Source organism: Typopeltis vanoorti, chromosome 13 (genome assembly GCF_054136105.1).
Source record: "Typopeltis vanoorti isolate ZY-2024b chromosome 13, IOZ_Tvanoo_1.0, whole genome shotgun sequence".
NCBI classification, from domain to species: domain Eukaryota; kingdom Metazoa; phylum Arthropoda; class Arachnida; order Uropygi; family Thelyphonidae; genus Typopeltis; species Typopeltis vanoorti.
Window position 1 is genome coordinate 94810839 of NC_143561.1, and position 16231 is coordinate 94827069.

The following is a 16231-nucleotide window of genomic DNA, read 5'->3' on the forward strand; positions in this document are numbered from 1 at the left end:
ACTCCAACAATACTAACTCAGTACTATTGGAGTTCAACTTAATATCGGTGCTAATTAATTACTATTTTGTGCTCAGATCGGAAATTACGAATACGAGGTACTACGCGAGCGGAAAACTCCATTGTTATAGGTGAACAATGCTGATAAATCCTAACCTAATTACGTCATAATTATCATTTGTTGATCGTTGGATACTGCTAAATGCCAGCTAATTGGCTTCGCATTATACTGATTAATATTTCGATTTCGCATTCCACTTTGTATTTTATTGTTATGGATCGGTTACTTCGTAAATAGTGTTCTGGACTCGACAGATTTTTCTTGAGTGGGATTTTCAGGAAATCTGAAACAATGGGAAAACAACATTAATCAATGGACTCGGATATTCGTTGATGGAGTGTCTGTGCGTATTTCAATTAATTGTTTGGCAGCTGATTCTCTTCATCCCTTCGCTGAGTACCTGCACATAATTACCGATCAATTATGAATTTCCATTAATAGAAAATGCACTATTGTTAGTGTACAAGACGAATATTTTTTCCGACTAAATTTTTTTAATTTAGTCGGAAATATTTCTAGTTTAATTAAATTAAACTAGAAATAATCTCACAAGAAAAATATTCTGAAGAATGTTTTCAGTGTGCCAACTTACTAATTCTGGGATAAAAGCACACAAACAGGATTATTGGAGATCGTTCTATCACTTTTTCCGCGTGCCTTTCCTCTGCACATTGCTAAGGCGATGAGTTCCGGTGGATTGCATTCATAACTGCTAAATGAAATTTGGGAGAGACGCCTCGCTTCGATAGAGATGCGAATTGTTTCGTACTTAGACTGAGGCCATCCTTACGTGCTCCGATAATTAAAATGATTTTCTTCTGCAGGCTGAAACGTAAATCAGGTGAAGAATTCACGAAAGCTATCGACTGTGATCGAATCATCTGGGTTGCTTTAAGGGGAAGTCTTGTACTAGCTTAATAGGAAGTACAACGCATAGGGGCATGTTGATGTACGTCACGTGATTAGTAAATGGTATATTTTAATCTCTCTTTCTATTGAATTTACAATAGGACACTATCGAGATGTGGGTAATTTACCTTTGCTCGATAAATTTCCGGTGTGCAAAAATATAAAACGGATTCGCCCTCATATCTTAACGTATTTCTGTCTTTTTATACTCTGCAAAAACTGTAAAAAAAGAAAGGAAGCAGTTGAACTATGGAGAAACGAAGGGGGGGGGTAAACCCCATTGGGCTAAATCTGATTTACAAGGCTTGACTTTACAATTCAAAGAATTTATCCATTTCGTATTTAATTTCACTAAATGAGACAGAAAACGTGAAAACAAATTCTCCTTCCGTCACAGTATGTCATCTTACGAAGATTGAGACCTTATAAAAGTTAGTGCGATGTAAAATATCCCTGGAACCTCGCGGTTATTTGGAATGTGTGCGCACGCACACAGTAGTCAGTCTTTCCTGTTAAACCACACCTTCATAACATACGTTGACGATAAAAAAAGAACCCAACTGAGTTGAGAGTGGGTTTTACAATAAAGGCGGCTTGCCGGAAACGAAGCGAGTCATTTATAGACATCATACTATGCGCGCTTATATGCCGTTATTAACCTACGGGAGCTGCAAAGACTCGTAGTTATCTGTACAGAACAATACCAAGAGAGTAGTCGTATATAAAAGTGCCTCTCATAGTGATCATTACTGAAAAATAATTTTTAATCAATCCCCCCCCCCATACATACGAGAAGGTGAAGAAATTAATCGCACAATCATACCGTACACCTGCAAGATGCTGATTAGGAAGAAAGTGGGGAGAGTTCGTAATATGACAGTTCAAATGTCAAAAGATGGGATTCTGAGATCTCGCTTCATCCGATACACATGCACAGTTCAGGATAGAAGGAATATTTCTGTCACAATTCCAGATAACACTAAAAGTTGTTATCTGGAATTGATAACAACTTTTTATCAAAATCACACTAAAAGATCACACTAAAAGTTGTCTCGCCACTCGTCAGTTAATTTTTTTGGGTCGTTCTTCATTTTTGTGATGACATCAGACATTCTGCGGTACCTCAATTCATGTTTTGTCGTAAGGCAGGATCGTATGACTAAAACGACACAAAATGCATTTCGTTAGTCAAGGACCTGTTTTAGGCTTATGGTGTCTCTGGGATAAGAGTGCTTCGACCCCTAAGACTGGATAACTTAGCCTTGTCTGAAATAGGCCTGTCATATAGACGTTCTCATAAGAAGATGTCCGAGTTTTTCCTGCAGGAAATTCGGGGGATGCGGCAACGCAGGCAAACCATCGAGAACCACAAACCGTTAATAGACATAACATGCCGCCTATAGCATTCAAAACACGCACAGCGAAACGGAGTTCATTTCAACTCTTAAGAAAAGCGAGTGTGGACAGAATCAATGCAATTGTAGCGTATTTCATGACCTCGCTCCTTGCGAAACTGGGTATTTCTAACTTGTCTTCTTGGCACGGCCACTACTCTATTACGTAATTGATCCAAGTAAATAAACCGTCTTTCGTCCATCTATCTTTCTCTCCTTCCGTTCCAACAAGCGACAGAGTCAGTCCCCATCCTGTTTCTTCTGGATCACTAAAGGCGTCATTTGTAATCGTTAATTGCCTCGTCTACAAACCACGCGGCAAACCTTGACATTCGCTTGTATTCCTTCATCAATGAAGGTCACACAGCCATTCCAAAAATAGATTAGGACTCCAGAATCAGTCATTTTGACCGCACGCGGTGTGCGTACATCGGGCATCCGTAAGCTCGTATTTCTGAATCTATGATTTACTATCCGGTTGTCAGCTCTCAAGAGAAACCTCCGCGGGGGGGGGGATTAACTCTCGATCATTCCTTAGAATTTCTCCATCTTCAGCCATTTTTTTTTCTCTCCCATGAGTGGCCGATGTTTGATTTGGCCGGAAATTGCCCTCAGAGAACAGTTCATGTCTTTAAGGGATAAAACTAGAGGGGAGGGGAAAGTAGTAGAGTAAATCTCCTTCCCTTCGGGGAGATTATTCCATAATCTTTTATACCACACACACACACAATGAAAATAATGAACCGACAAAGAAAAGAAAAAGATGAAAAGGCCTTTGAATGAGACAAAGATGCGAATTGAGTGTTCATTGGGATATTCACAAAATTGTAAGTTTGCTAATAGCTGATATGGAATCTCCCTATTATCAGAATTTCTTAAACTTATAAGAAACTCTCAAGTTGCATGAAGTGATGAATTTGTTAATGACAGGGAAAAAGCACATCCCTATTCAATTAAACTATCTAGAATATAACCGAACGTTCGCAGTTTGACAATAAAACAACTCCAACACGGCAAAACTCCCTTACGATTGCCAAAGCTATGAAGGAACTGGACATTCCCATTTGTGCCAAGCACCCATTGGTTGTGGAGCTGCTCTTTCTCGATAAAGAACTTTGGTGTCGACCATCGTTGTGTTGGTTAAGTAATGGCCTACTTGGAACGACAGCTCTCCTTATGAACAGGCTAAGTACTTCAAGTATTCTTAAAGGTGATTGTCTTTGTAAGCGAATGCCAATAACTTATTCCCCTTCTAAAAAGGGAGATAAGTTATTATCTCTTTTTCTTAAGAATATATCACTTGCAACTTTTTTGAAATATTTTTTCGCTTATGATCCCTCACTTTTCGTGTTATGCAACCATTACGATCTCCTACATCACCTTTATTACGGCACGTGGAATGACTTGCTGTCCCGAGAAGCCAATAAAGATTAGAACTAGAGTCATTATTGGAGATTGTATTTTTTGCTGCGACCTCCTGCAAAAAAAGTGGGTGCCTTTGGAGTTGTGTATGGCACTGGACGGCGAGGGTGCACTTTACGTCCTACTCGATTCGGCTGTTGGAAAAACAGAGAAAGAACAATAAGTTTAAGAAAATAAACCCATAGAAGGAAAGAATGTGGTCTGTCCTAAAATGCACATGACCGAACTATTTGATTTCAAAGTAGTTGTACAAATACGTAAAGATTTAAATCTTAAAAGTATTCAACAGTGAAGAACTGGTGTGTGTTACTTACTGCTAATACTAATACAGGCTGTGTGTGTGTGTGTGTGTGTGTGTGTGTGTGTGTGTGTGTGTGTGTGTGTGTGTGTTCGTTCTGAAAAACAGCAATAAACGTAGTGTGGGAAATAGAATTCATGGCTATGTCGCCTACTTTGTCTGTTGCGATTTTCAATTCTTTAACCGCATGACTGATTTCGATGAAATACGGATTTGAGTTTTATGAAAAATTCATTAAGAAAATTAAGGATTGAATTGCTTCGTGTTCTCTAGAGTTTAATGCATATGTGTGTGAAGAATTTACATTAAATTATGAGCGGATGCTTTGTTTAAAGGCGACAATCAATGAATTGTGATTCCACAATTCTTTGATTTCCTTCTCTCCTGGTGTGGTTTCACACCAGGAGAGAAGGAAATATTTAAATACCTCCTACAGGGAATAATGTAAGATTTTTTTTTCCTGAAATCGACTTCTATGTAGGAAAAAAATAATGTAAAACATTATTTTCAGCGAAGAGAAAGAGACGGGATTGTTCGTTATTACTGCTGTGATGGTCCAAGGAAAGAAGTCCTGGTACTATCGGCAAGCACAGGAGTCTTCAGTCTTACTTGTTGACTAAGAAAGTGACAACATTTTCAGATTTCCATAGCAACACTAGTCTATTTACTTCTACTGGGCGCGTAGTAGAGTAGTCCACCCACAATGAAAAAACAGAAACCAGTAAAGCAAAAATCAGCAAACCAAATAAAATACCGTGCCCGGTTGGCTAACAGGTCTAGCTGCTTTTGAGCAGATATCAGTTAAACAGTGACTTTTGCTATGCACTTTAGGAAACTTGTGCAGAATGTGCTGCAGTGTTCGCTGTTCTTTACACAATAAACGAAGTGGGTTTTCCTTGTAATAAAATAACTATAAAACAAAAACGATTTTAAGTAGAAATAAAAATGCACTTAAACATGAGAACAGAACGTTCATTTTCTTGCTAAAACTCTACTGAAGCCCGATGAATTCTCTTGCAGAGAGAGAGAGAGAGAGAGAGAGAGAGAGAGAGAGGGGGGATTTTTTTATCAAAATTTAATTATGTCTCAGGAAATTAACTTGGTTTAGTTTTAATGGCTGTTTACTGTTTTCAAGCACTTTCCTGATTATGTTTTGTTGTCCGAAATTAGCGGGGAAGCTATTAATACAAAAGCTGTTTTATTGGCTGCCGTTGTTAACTCCCACGTTAAAAGACAAAAAAGATGTTTGCACTCGAGTTCAGTAAAAAGAAATGAAGACAATGCACTTGTTTACCGCACTAAAGCGAACTCCATTGTCACGTGATGCTACTCTGATGGCTCCATCGATTGGGATTTAAGATCACTGTGCTAGAATAGAGGAAAGGTGGAGGGAGGTGGCTCTTTCATTAAAAAGACATGCGTTGGAAAAGACTTCGATTAAAAATTGCTACTTGTTATGTTCTTCCAATGTTTACTTGGGGTTTTTGTGTCTTAAGGTTTATTTTGGAAGTGTAAAGGAGAGCGTCTTAAATAACATGTGCTCAGTGGTCTTAGAGGGAAAAACTAAAGACAATAAAATATAAGGCTAACACAAAAGCTGTTGGTCTTGCGAACAGTGCAACACAGAGGAACCAAAGAACAGCAATTATTAATTCCATCGATATTGAAGAGTGGAGACCCAAGAAGCTTTCTATATCAAAGCTTATTCAATTGGTTCTGATGATGATGCAACTCGCTCTCATGTAGGGCTTGGACTGCCTTTAAAGACTTAAAACTTCCTTTCAAAATAGAGGATTCAAAAGTTGCAGAAATGATGACTGTTATATGTCCTTGAAGCCGCTTTAAAATAGTTTTCGGAACTCGTTTTCGAGCCTATTTAAAATAGGCTCGAAAACGAGTTCCAGAAGGGCACAACAGATCTCCATCTAATACAGACCTGATCGAAGGGTGCCCAAAAGTAACTCCCTTAACATTAAATATTTCAACCTGCATCTCTTTCTTAGGCGAGTAACAGCGAATTTAAACATTAAGTTACCGAGATATCTGAAGAAATAACTTGAAACATGTTAACTAAGAGAATAAAAATCAAAAACTGTAAATATCGAATCCAATTTACAATCGGCCTTTTTTTAATAACTTTAAGTCTCATAAGCTGGATAGAAACCGCGATAAGGCTTAGGAATGCCCATGATTGGCATACAATGAATTCCAAGGTGCTCTACTTTGCTTTCCAAACCAATTTTCACTTCTGGGAAACAGCACTGTGGACACTTCAAACTCTCAGCGCCATCTGTTTAAAACTTTCACGGGCTGCTTTAGATGCGCGTGTGATTCTGCCATTCACTGATGACCTCGTGTTAGCGAAGTACTTTGCCTCCACGATGCACTTTTAATAAGAAAGATGGGCTGTCGTTGATTTCATCTATCAAGAGACCCAAAGATCTCTCCTTTGGAGATTGTTTACAAAAAATCCCCGCAGATATTCTTATGGACGCAAGCTCTCCATCACTTCTCGAATATACCTTTCCTCTCGAACTTAACGTCTCCCTCAGGATTGATTCCTTGCACGTGCATAGCCATTCGCTTCTCTGGAGCTCTCATTATGATCGTAATAGCCTCGTTGTACGTCAGTGACCTTCGGCTGTAAAGTTACTCTGGTGTGAATGTCAATGGACATTGGGAACAACAAGAAGAAAGATTTAAATAAAGGTTTTAAAGAGTGATCTTACAACAGTATGAATTATTGGGCATGTTTATATATATATGTAAAATTCGTTTTATTTTTCTATACGAAAATTAGAATGAATTATTCAACAATGAAGAAAATGAAACCAGGATCGAAATCATTGACGAAAAAAAGGTTGAAAAATATTTGCATTCAAAAGTTTGAACCTACAAATGTCTCTTTTGTGTAGATTTGCAATAATCTGCTGTAATAATCGCTTCTCCGAATAAGTTGCACAGTTTGTATTCAAATATCAAAGTAATTATGGGTAGATAAACTGTTTTCTATCAAAAAGGTTTCCTCATCTCCTTGGTAGGTTACAGAGGCCAATCGTGGAATACGTCTTATTAAGTTTTGATATCAACGACACCCCATTACCATGGAGATGAGTATTACTCCCAACTTTACCCCACTCTACAAATGACAGCAAGCTGGAAAAATCTTCCAGCGAGTTGATTTGTTTTCAATACAAATATATTTAACATTTTCTTAAAATGTAAACATTTCTAGAAAAAGATCCTTTGTGGCTAAGATTTAAAACTTCCGATGAACATAACTTTATTAAAAACTGATTAAGCTTTCATTAAGTAAAACCATGACAAATAACGTCCCCCATGGGTTTTCATTCACCACATCCACTGGTTCGTTTTAGACCTCAACGTTTGGACATCAGTAGGTAGTCACTTCGCCTTTCATCCTCCACGCAAGTGCGTGCATTTAATGCATTAAGTGCTAGACGAAAGAGGAAAATCCTAATCCTAAATTATATTTATTTGTATATCGCCAATAAATACGGTTGATGTCGCCCAATTCCGGGACTAAACGGTTATTTTTAAGGTATAAAATGCACGCAAGAACGATTAGTTTTGGTATCAACAGAAAGTTCTAGTATTTGACAAGAACAAAATCTGTGAAGGTTTTTCAGATTCATTTCTCGCTGTGGACAAGATGTGAATCTAAAAATATCTTCACAAAACTCTGTCAATTTCATGGACGTTACAACGATGCGACGGGTATTGACAATGAGAACGATATAAAAATATTCTCGTGAGGATAGTCCTGTTTTTGGTGATATTTGAGGACGGAAATGAAGAAACTAATTAGACCACCAAGTTAGTCTTGATAATTATCACAGAAACTTGATTCTAATTGCAGCAAGTCATACTTTGCAAATGGCGAAAAAGTAATATGATCACAAGTGGATTAGGGACTTCATCAGTGTACAGGAAAATAGATGCTTAGAAAGGAAAGAATATGCAGATCACCAAAGACCGTTAAAATCAAGAATGTCAACTACAACGCTAATGTCCCGAGTCTGTGTGTATTCGCTATCGAAGGTGCCTACAATGAAAGAGTAAAATAGCGGCAGGTCTTTGAAGAAGATGCTCCATTTACTCGTCCGTCTAAGGACGGGTTGAGTCCCCTCCGAATGAGGGGGTTTACTGGCGTATTAAAACCGCCCTTACGGTATGCGGTAGAGGAGTGGCGGCTCGCCACTCCTCTGCCGCATACCGTAAGGGCGGTATTCTTGACTGTAATCCGTGTGTGTTCACGGGGCCAGTTTGTCTGCTTGCGGGATGAAAAACCCCAAATAAACTAGGGGAAAAACCCTGCTGCCCACTCCTAAGACCGGCTAACTTGGCTATAGCTGAGGAAGATCCTTAAGCTTCTCACGTCGTCGACGGGAATCGACCCTAGGAGACATTCCTTCCCCAGACATATGATTACGAAGTGCAAAGTCACTAGGCTAACCGCGCGGACAAAGAGATGCTACACGAAGTAATTATAATGCACCTGCACACGTTTGAATCCAGCCTGATATTCTGTAATAAAATCCATTTTTTCTACGCTCGTCAAGATTCTACAATCGATGGCGGCGCCTAAGTGGAAACCGTACATCGACAAAAAAACTTGATAAAAATAAGTTAAACTATGACGCCCCGGAGTAAATTCGCCACAGTCTGTTCTTCAATGGACACATTCCTTTATGCGAAAAAAAAAAAACATTCAGTCCCACAGTTAGGTCAGCTAACTACTACAGACTACATTTGATGCCAAACAGGAAAGGAAGATATTAATTGCAGAGAGAAAGAAGGAGATAGGAAGATGTTAATAGAAAATGATAAAGAGGAGAAACGAATATATGAGAGAAATGATAGAGAGAGAGAGGTTTAAGTAAAACTAGTTTGTATGTTTGTTTTTTTTCGATTCTGATGATGAATGGACCTTCTAATATCACCCACTTAATGTCAGTCCTCAGAGAAAGCTTCCACTTATTTATTCAAGTCGCGTGCGTGTCCTCATATTCCCGATGATGCAAAGCAATTTCTGTATTGTTGTGTGTGACCCTTTTCGCACCCCTAAGTGATGACAGAGAATTTTTTTTCTTTATCTCTTACGGCAATAATGATATCCGTTTCCCCCCACACACACACGCCTTACATCCCGTGCTCAAACATTATCCATCATCTTGTTCATTTTAATCTTCTCTGTGAAGAATAGCATCCATCAAATCTATCACAGCGGGTGTGCTATAGTTTATTATTAGAAACAGTACACGCTAAAAATTCCCGGATGTTCTTTAAATATTTTTATTTTCTTGCTTGTCTGCCGAGATGTAGCTTCTGCTTATTTATTATAAAAATATTGCACTTTAGGAGTCTATTAGAATTAGATCTTGATGTGTATCAGTCATGGAATCATGCCGGAGTTCTGTGATTTTCCGACACTCAATAGGCCCAAAAGGGCTGAGACTGAAATGTAGTATTTATGGTCGGAAAAGCAGAGAACTACGGCAAGATTGGAGTACTGTCATACAGCCATGACCGACACACATCAGGATCTAATTCTAATAGACTCCTAAAGTGCAATATTTTATGAAAAGTAGTATCTGTTCGCCAAACTAGCAGATGCTACATTTTACTCTTAGCCCTTTTAACACGTTCATTGCCAATCACGCGATATCGCGCAATGCGAGTTCTCACCAGACGGCCGATCACGCGTTATCGCGCGGACGTCGCTAACTAAATAAAAAAATAAAAAAAATTGCCCACCACACGAAATTCCAATTTTCAGCTTGGCAATGAAAGTGTTAACAAGACGTTTCAGTTACGACCGATAAAGCTACGACTGAAATGTAGTAGCTGTTCGTCAACGAACAGATACATTAATTTCACACTCAAATATTTTGCTTTATTAGGGTAGTAGTAGTAGGAGGAGGAAAGACAATCTCAACAGGTGTCCTTTGGTTGGACAAAATATTCGATTTCGAGGTGAATATAAATAGGAATGCATTTGTACTCAAAGTACAAGCTCAACTGGTCATTGTGTCCAATGGAAGAGTATGGTATCTGGTCGTGACAGTCATTTTTCCTGAACCATGCAGTTGAGTAGCCACGAGAAAAACAATACGCTATAATAAAAACCATTGTCTATCGGTTATTTTGTTTTAAATATTTAATTAACGTGTGTTCTTCATACTACTGGAATATTTTTAGACGAATAAATTGATATCTCTTTAAGTCGAAAATTAAAACTTTTTGCTTCCTAAGTACACCTTTTTTATACACATGTTTTGATAATATTTAATCTCTGAGATTTAATATATGTATATATTAATAATATATATTAATAATATATGTATATATATACATATATATACACTGAATAATAGAAATACCACCGCGACCTGAGTGAAAATGCGAGATCTTAGCGAAAGGATTATAGATCGCTTCTCGGCCTTTTGGCTTAGATCAAGTGTGTACTAAAGTTCATTTTTGTGAACTTTCCCCATAAGTGATTAGCAAATTGTTTAGCTAAGCGCAAATTGTAGTATATGTTAGCTCAGTTATTATCGGCAAAGCGTTTCATAGAGGCACTTGATAATAAACTACAGCAGCAGATACAGAATAAACCCCAGACTGGGGCAAGAACAACACACTCGGTGGTGGGAATAGCTTAGGCCCGCCCCTCACCAGCATGGCTTTGCCGCGTACGCGGACCCTTGGAATCGAAGTCGAAGCTGATCTACGACCTCGATGTTTGGCCAAAGCCCTCATCGAAAGCGTCGGCGCTGAGCAAATTTTTGGGTTTTACTTCCTTTGGTGGTGGCCGCTTCCAAGTAGTAGTAAGGAGTGAGCAAACAAGAGACAAACTACTTGCAGGATTCGAGTGTAATGGAAAAACAATAGTTCCATTTTTGGTAGGGAGCATTACCAAACTACTTCGAATCCCCAGATTCCCTTTAGAATATATTGAAACGGATGTAAAGATCATACACGAAATATTCGGGAAATGGGGCGTTATACACAAGGTAGAAGTCCTAAATGACGCAGAAAACCCCAAATGGAAGTCGGGTGAAGTCCACATCTCCCTCGAGATGAAAACGCCCGTTCCCAACTTCATTATTATTGGATCCGCCAGAGTAATGATAAATTACCCTGGTGTAAAAAAACAATGTTTTAGATGTGGTGCTTTCACTCACCTTGGGGTGGACTGTCCTAGAGTGAAATGTAAAAACTGCCTCAAAGCAGGCCACAACCAAGAAAACTGTGAGTCAGCTTGCCTGAAATGTGGGGTCATTGACCACAAAGTGGACACATGCCCATCCAGAACCCTTGCTGAGAGGATGGGTGGTGCAATCACGCCAGCAACTCCACCAAGCAATGGAAATGACGCACCACAGGAAGCCTCTCCTCCTTTCGAGGCTGCTCCTGATATAACAGAAATCCATACCTCCACGTCTAAGAAAAACCGTAAGGGAAAAAAAACTTCCACAAGCAGTAAAATCCAACAAGAAGAAACAGTCGCTATTGAAACCATCAATACCAATATAGATACTAATACAGACATAGAAGAGGGAAAGATGGAGGTGAACACTAACACCTCCAAACGGCCATTAAGCCCACAGGAAGAAGAGTTGGTAATGCCCAAAGCAGCAAAAATATCTGAGACCGACCACCCAGAAGTCCCTCACGCGAAAGCAGGGGAGACTCTCATCAGAGGTATCCCAGGGATGGCGGAAAAATTCAAAGAAGCGATGAAAAAAATAGGAGAACCTGAACTCCTTCTCACAGGAGAACATGGATCTGACATCGTCAGTGCAAAATGGGGTGACATTTTCGTTGATGACATCAGCAAAATCACCCCTGAGCAAGTAGAGGTATCCCAGGATTTAGACGAGGCAGCAGCCTCGGCGTTCTTCATAGCTCTCTGCAAACTAGACATGGCCAAGGGAAGCGAGGTGGCCAAAAGAATAATAACTGCCCACAACAAAAGAAAGACACAGTAACCACCTTGTGGAGTTTCTGTACACAGCTTCACCGGTTTCAGCTATCACAGGTGGGGGAGGACCTGAGAACCCGAGCGGCGAAGGCTTACAGCGAGGCGGTGCAGTTCCTTGTGAGCTGCATCACTCGGGCCAGATCCTTCCTCCACCTCTAAGTTTAACTTTCAATTTTTGCTTTTCTGTGTACTTTTTTGTTTTTGTTTTGTTACATGTTTCCATTTTAGGATTTTTCCTTTTTTGTAAAGTGAAAAATCAACGACCGTTTCAGAAACGCCCCTGGGGGGAAAACAGCTAAAACAGGTCAACTGAAGCCTCTTTAACCTACTCTACCACTATGCACTCTATCTTTATTTTTTTCTCTCCTACTATCTGCTGACTCTCAGCCTATCTTACGCTACAGGCCGATGATGAAGATTTGTTGAACTCACAAATTATTATTATTATTCATTCTGTTAAATATTATTACATAATTAAAAGTTAATTAGAATGAATACTATTTCTATTATTCAGTATATATATATATGTATATATACAGGGTGTTCGGGATAAATTTGACATATTTATAATTAATTATATTTTTCCGTAAGTTACATGTATTAATACACACTTCTCTTCATTTAAAAGTTTGGACCCTTCTTCATTCATATACAAGACGTCAGAAAGGATGGATAGCTGGAACCCACCTGAATCATGGAAGAGAATAACTTGTATCATGATGATTCGTGCCCGCCATCAAAATAAGGATATTACGACTGCTGCCCAATGCTCCCTGAATACAGTAAAAACAATCAGGCATGAACTAGAGACTTGCAATGGTGACTACGAGGATGTAGCAAGAAGAAAGATCCCTAGCAGACGATCTGATTGCGTTCGTACAGCAGAATTCCTCGCAAATCTGCAGGAACAGGTGTTGAAGAACCCTGGCATTGGAATTCGGGCTTTGTTCGTGGAGTTGCTAACTGTAGTCAAGCCCTGGATAACAAGGGTAGCCAATGGTAGGCCGTATGTATGGCAGCAGGATTCGGCCCCTTGCCACACCTCTGGGAAAAGTCAAAAATGGTTGTCTGAAAATTTCTACGACTTCACCAGTCCAAATGTTTGGCCTCCAAACTCCCCAGACCTTAACCCCATGGATTATTTTGTATGGGGCGCAGTTGAAAAAGACATCAATCGCACTTCCAGTAATACAAAAGCCCAGTTAATGGATAAAATTAAAACAGTTTTTGCGGCCCTTCCCAGGGAGACTGTAGCATCAGCTTGTTCGAGGTTCCGAAGCAGAATTGAAGCTGTGATCGATGCTAATGGTGGTTATTTTGAGTAAATCTTGTTGATAGTATTGTAATTAACTCTGCCTGTAATGTTTTTTTGTCAATTCATTAAATTTAATAGATACAAAGAAGATTTTATTTTTCCTTACGAAACTGTCAAATTTATCCCGAACACCCTGTATACTACTGGTTGTCCTATCAATGAGGATGCTTTTGTTATCTGCTATGGTTCTATACGATGAACAAATTATTCCAAAAAAGTTCGTTTGGTATATTTTCTGTGATAAAAATAAAAACCCCGATAACTCAGTTTTAGATTTTTTTTAGGTAAAGAAAACTCCTTGCCGTAGCATGGGAGAAGAAAACTCAGCGATTTAAAAGACTAAACGGTACCTCGTTCCATTGATAGGTCTTTTCAATGGACATGGCCATTCTTCCGACTAGACCCGAAGGAGTTGGGTGTGTCTCCAGTACCAGCGGACCCACTTTTTTTTTGCAGGAGGTCGTAGCAAAAAATACAATCTCCAATAATGACTCTAGTTCTAATCTGCATTGGCCTCTCGGGACAGCAAGTCATTCCACGTGTCGTAGTAAAGGTGATGTAGGAGAACGTCGTGGTTCATAGTACGTAAAATAATCATTTTATTTTAAAACATAATCTATAATCAATTAAGTAATTAAAAATTCTTAAAAATATTTCAATATTATTTAAATAAATTAAAATATTTTTAAAATGTTGACTTTATGTCTTTATTTTGTTTTATTATTTACATTACCTAAAGTCTTAGCAGTGTTGGACAGTTCAGTTTATATGAGACAGTAGAACTGAGACTCTTACGGGGGACTGTGCTGTGTTTCCACTTGGTCTCAACTTTACTCCCTATCTCCCTATAACTAAAACCATAAAAACACCACTGGTCTACATAGCGAGTGGAGTCTGCCGGCTATATGTACCTCTGTACGTTTCGTATAGAGGGGGAGGATAGGTTTCAGTTGGGCTAACCACTATGTATTGTAGTTTCTACAGTGCTATGTAGAAACTACAATACACCTCTGTAAAAAAATGTGTTTAACTTTACCCCAGTCCGGGGTTTAGGTCATAAAAGACCTTGATAGTACTCTAGAATTAACAGATACTACTTTTACTATTGGCTCATCAAGTTAATATCTTGGGACGCGAAGGGACCCATATCAGACAAAACCTGATAAGAACAGATACTACACTTTGATCTTAGCCAAAAGGCCGAGAAGCGCCTGATCCAGCGGATCAACACAGCCATGAAGGTTGTCACCTCTACCAGTCATTCTTAAGCCGAAGCCTTAAGTCACTCTTAAGCCAAACCAACTACACGAAGACATCATGGATTTAATCAGAGATAAAAACAAAGCGAGGAAAAGGTACCACAAAACTTGTGCACCACCATGACAAAAAGATCCTCAACAAACTGAACAATGAAGTTAGAGAAGCACTTAAAGCTCACAGGAACGAAACATGGGAAGCCAAACTAGCCTCTGTATCACCCGGCGAACACTCCATCTGGAACATATTAAGAAGTCTCAGAAACAAAAACAGATCTCTTCCCCCACTCAGGTCAGACATGGGACTAGTACATACGGACGCTGAAGAAATAGCAAAGAACCTAGAAAAACAGTGTAGCCCTACATACGACAACTTGGACATCAAGCATGTCTATAAAATCCACCTCCATGTCAGACATGCACTGAAAGTCACCGATACCTGCAACAACATACCTCCAAACACCTCACTAGCGGAATCTATGAAGTTCTAAAGAAGCTAAAGAATAAAAGAGCCCCTCTCCCAGATGGCATATCAAATAGAATAATAAAATTGCTGCCCCGAAGAGCTGTCGTACATCTCACCACCATAATCAACGCCATGTGCCGATTTAACTATTTCCCCAGCTACTGGAAAGTCGCAGATGTGGTCCCAGTGCATAAACCAGGTAAAGATCCACACCTGCCTGAAAGCTATCGACCCATCAGCTTAATCTCAAACTTAGGCAAAATTGCCGAAAAAATCATCCTCTCTAAGCTCCAAGCCTCAATAAATGAGTTAAATATCCTTCCCAAGGAACAATTTGGCTTTAGACAACATCACAGCACTACTCAACAAATTCATAGGATAATTGAGTACATCACCACCGGATACAATTGGCACCAGCACACCGGAGCAGAGCAGTCTTCCTTGACATAGTGAAAGCTTTTGACAAGATATGGCACTTGGGATTACTACACAAATTCATTTCAGCAGGCATACCATCAAGAATCGTCCACCTAATTAAATCTTACCTCCAGGACAGACACATACAAGTCAAAATAAACGGTACAGTTTCCAGTCAGTGAAGGATCTCAGCGGGAGTTCCCCAAGGTTCCCTACTGGCACCGATCTTATTCTCGATATATATGGCAGACATCCCACACAACCCAATGTCATCCATCTTAGCACTTTATGCGGATGACACAGCGGTTCTTGCCAGATCTCTACTCGTCACTGAAAAACTGCAAGAAAACCTACTATAACTAGAACAATGGTTCTCCAAATGGAGATTATAAGTGAATCCCCAAAAGAGTACAGCGTTACTTTTCACCAGAAGATTGGCAACTCCTAATGGAGACCTTTATCTCTTCAACACCAAAATCGCCTGGCAAACAGAAACAAAATATCTTGGGGTGATTCTAGACAAAAGATTAACGTTCAACCCACACATCAAAGCCTTATGCGCGAAAGCATCTAAAACCATCGCACAACTTTACCCTCTAATAAATAGAAGAAGCAAGCTGAATACCAGAATCAAAGTACTCCTCTACCTGCTGACGATCCGCCCCATGGTGACATATGCATCTCCA

The 16231-nt window shown here is 39.4% G+C and overlaps 1 pseudogene; it reads right to left on the bottom strand.

Annotated features, from left to right (window-relative positions):
• Positions 1-14510: 14510 nt before the first annotated feature.
• On the bottom strand, positions 14511-14618 carry LOC150100385 (U2 spliceosomal RNA; annotated as a pseudogene).
• Between the last annotated feature and the right edge of the window lie 1613 nt (positions 14619-16231).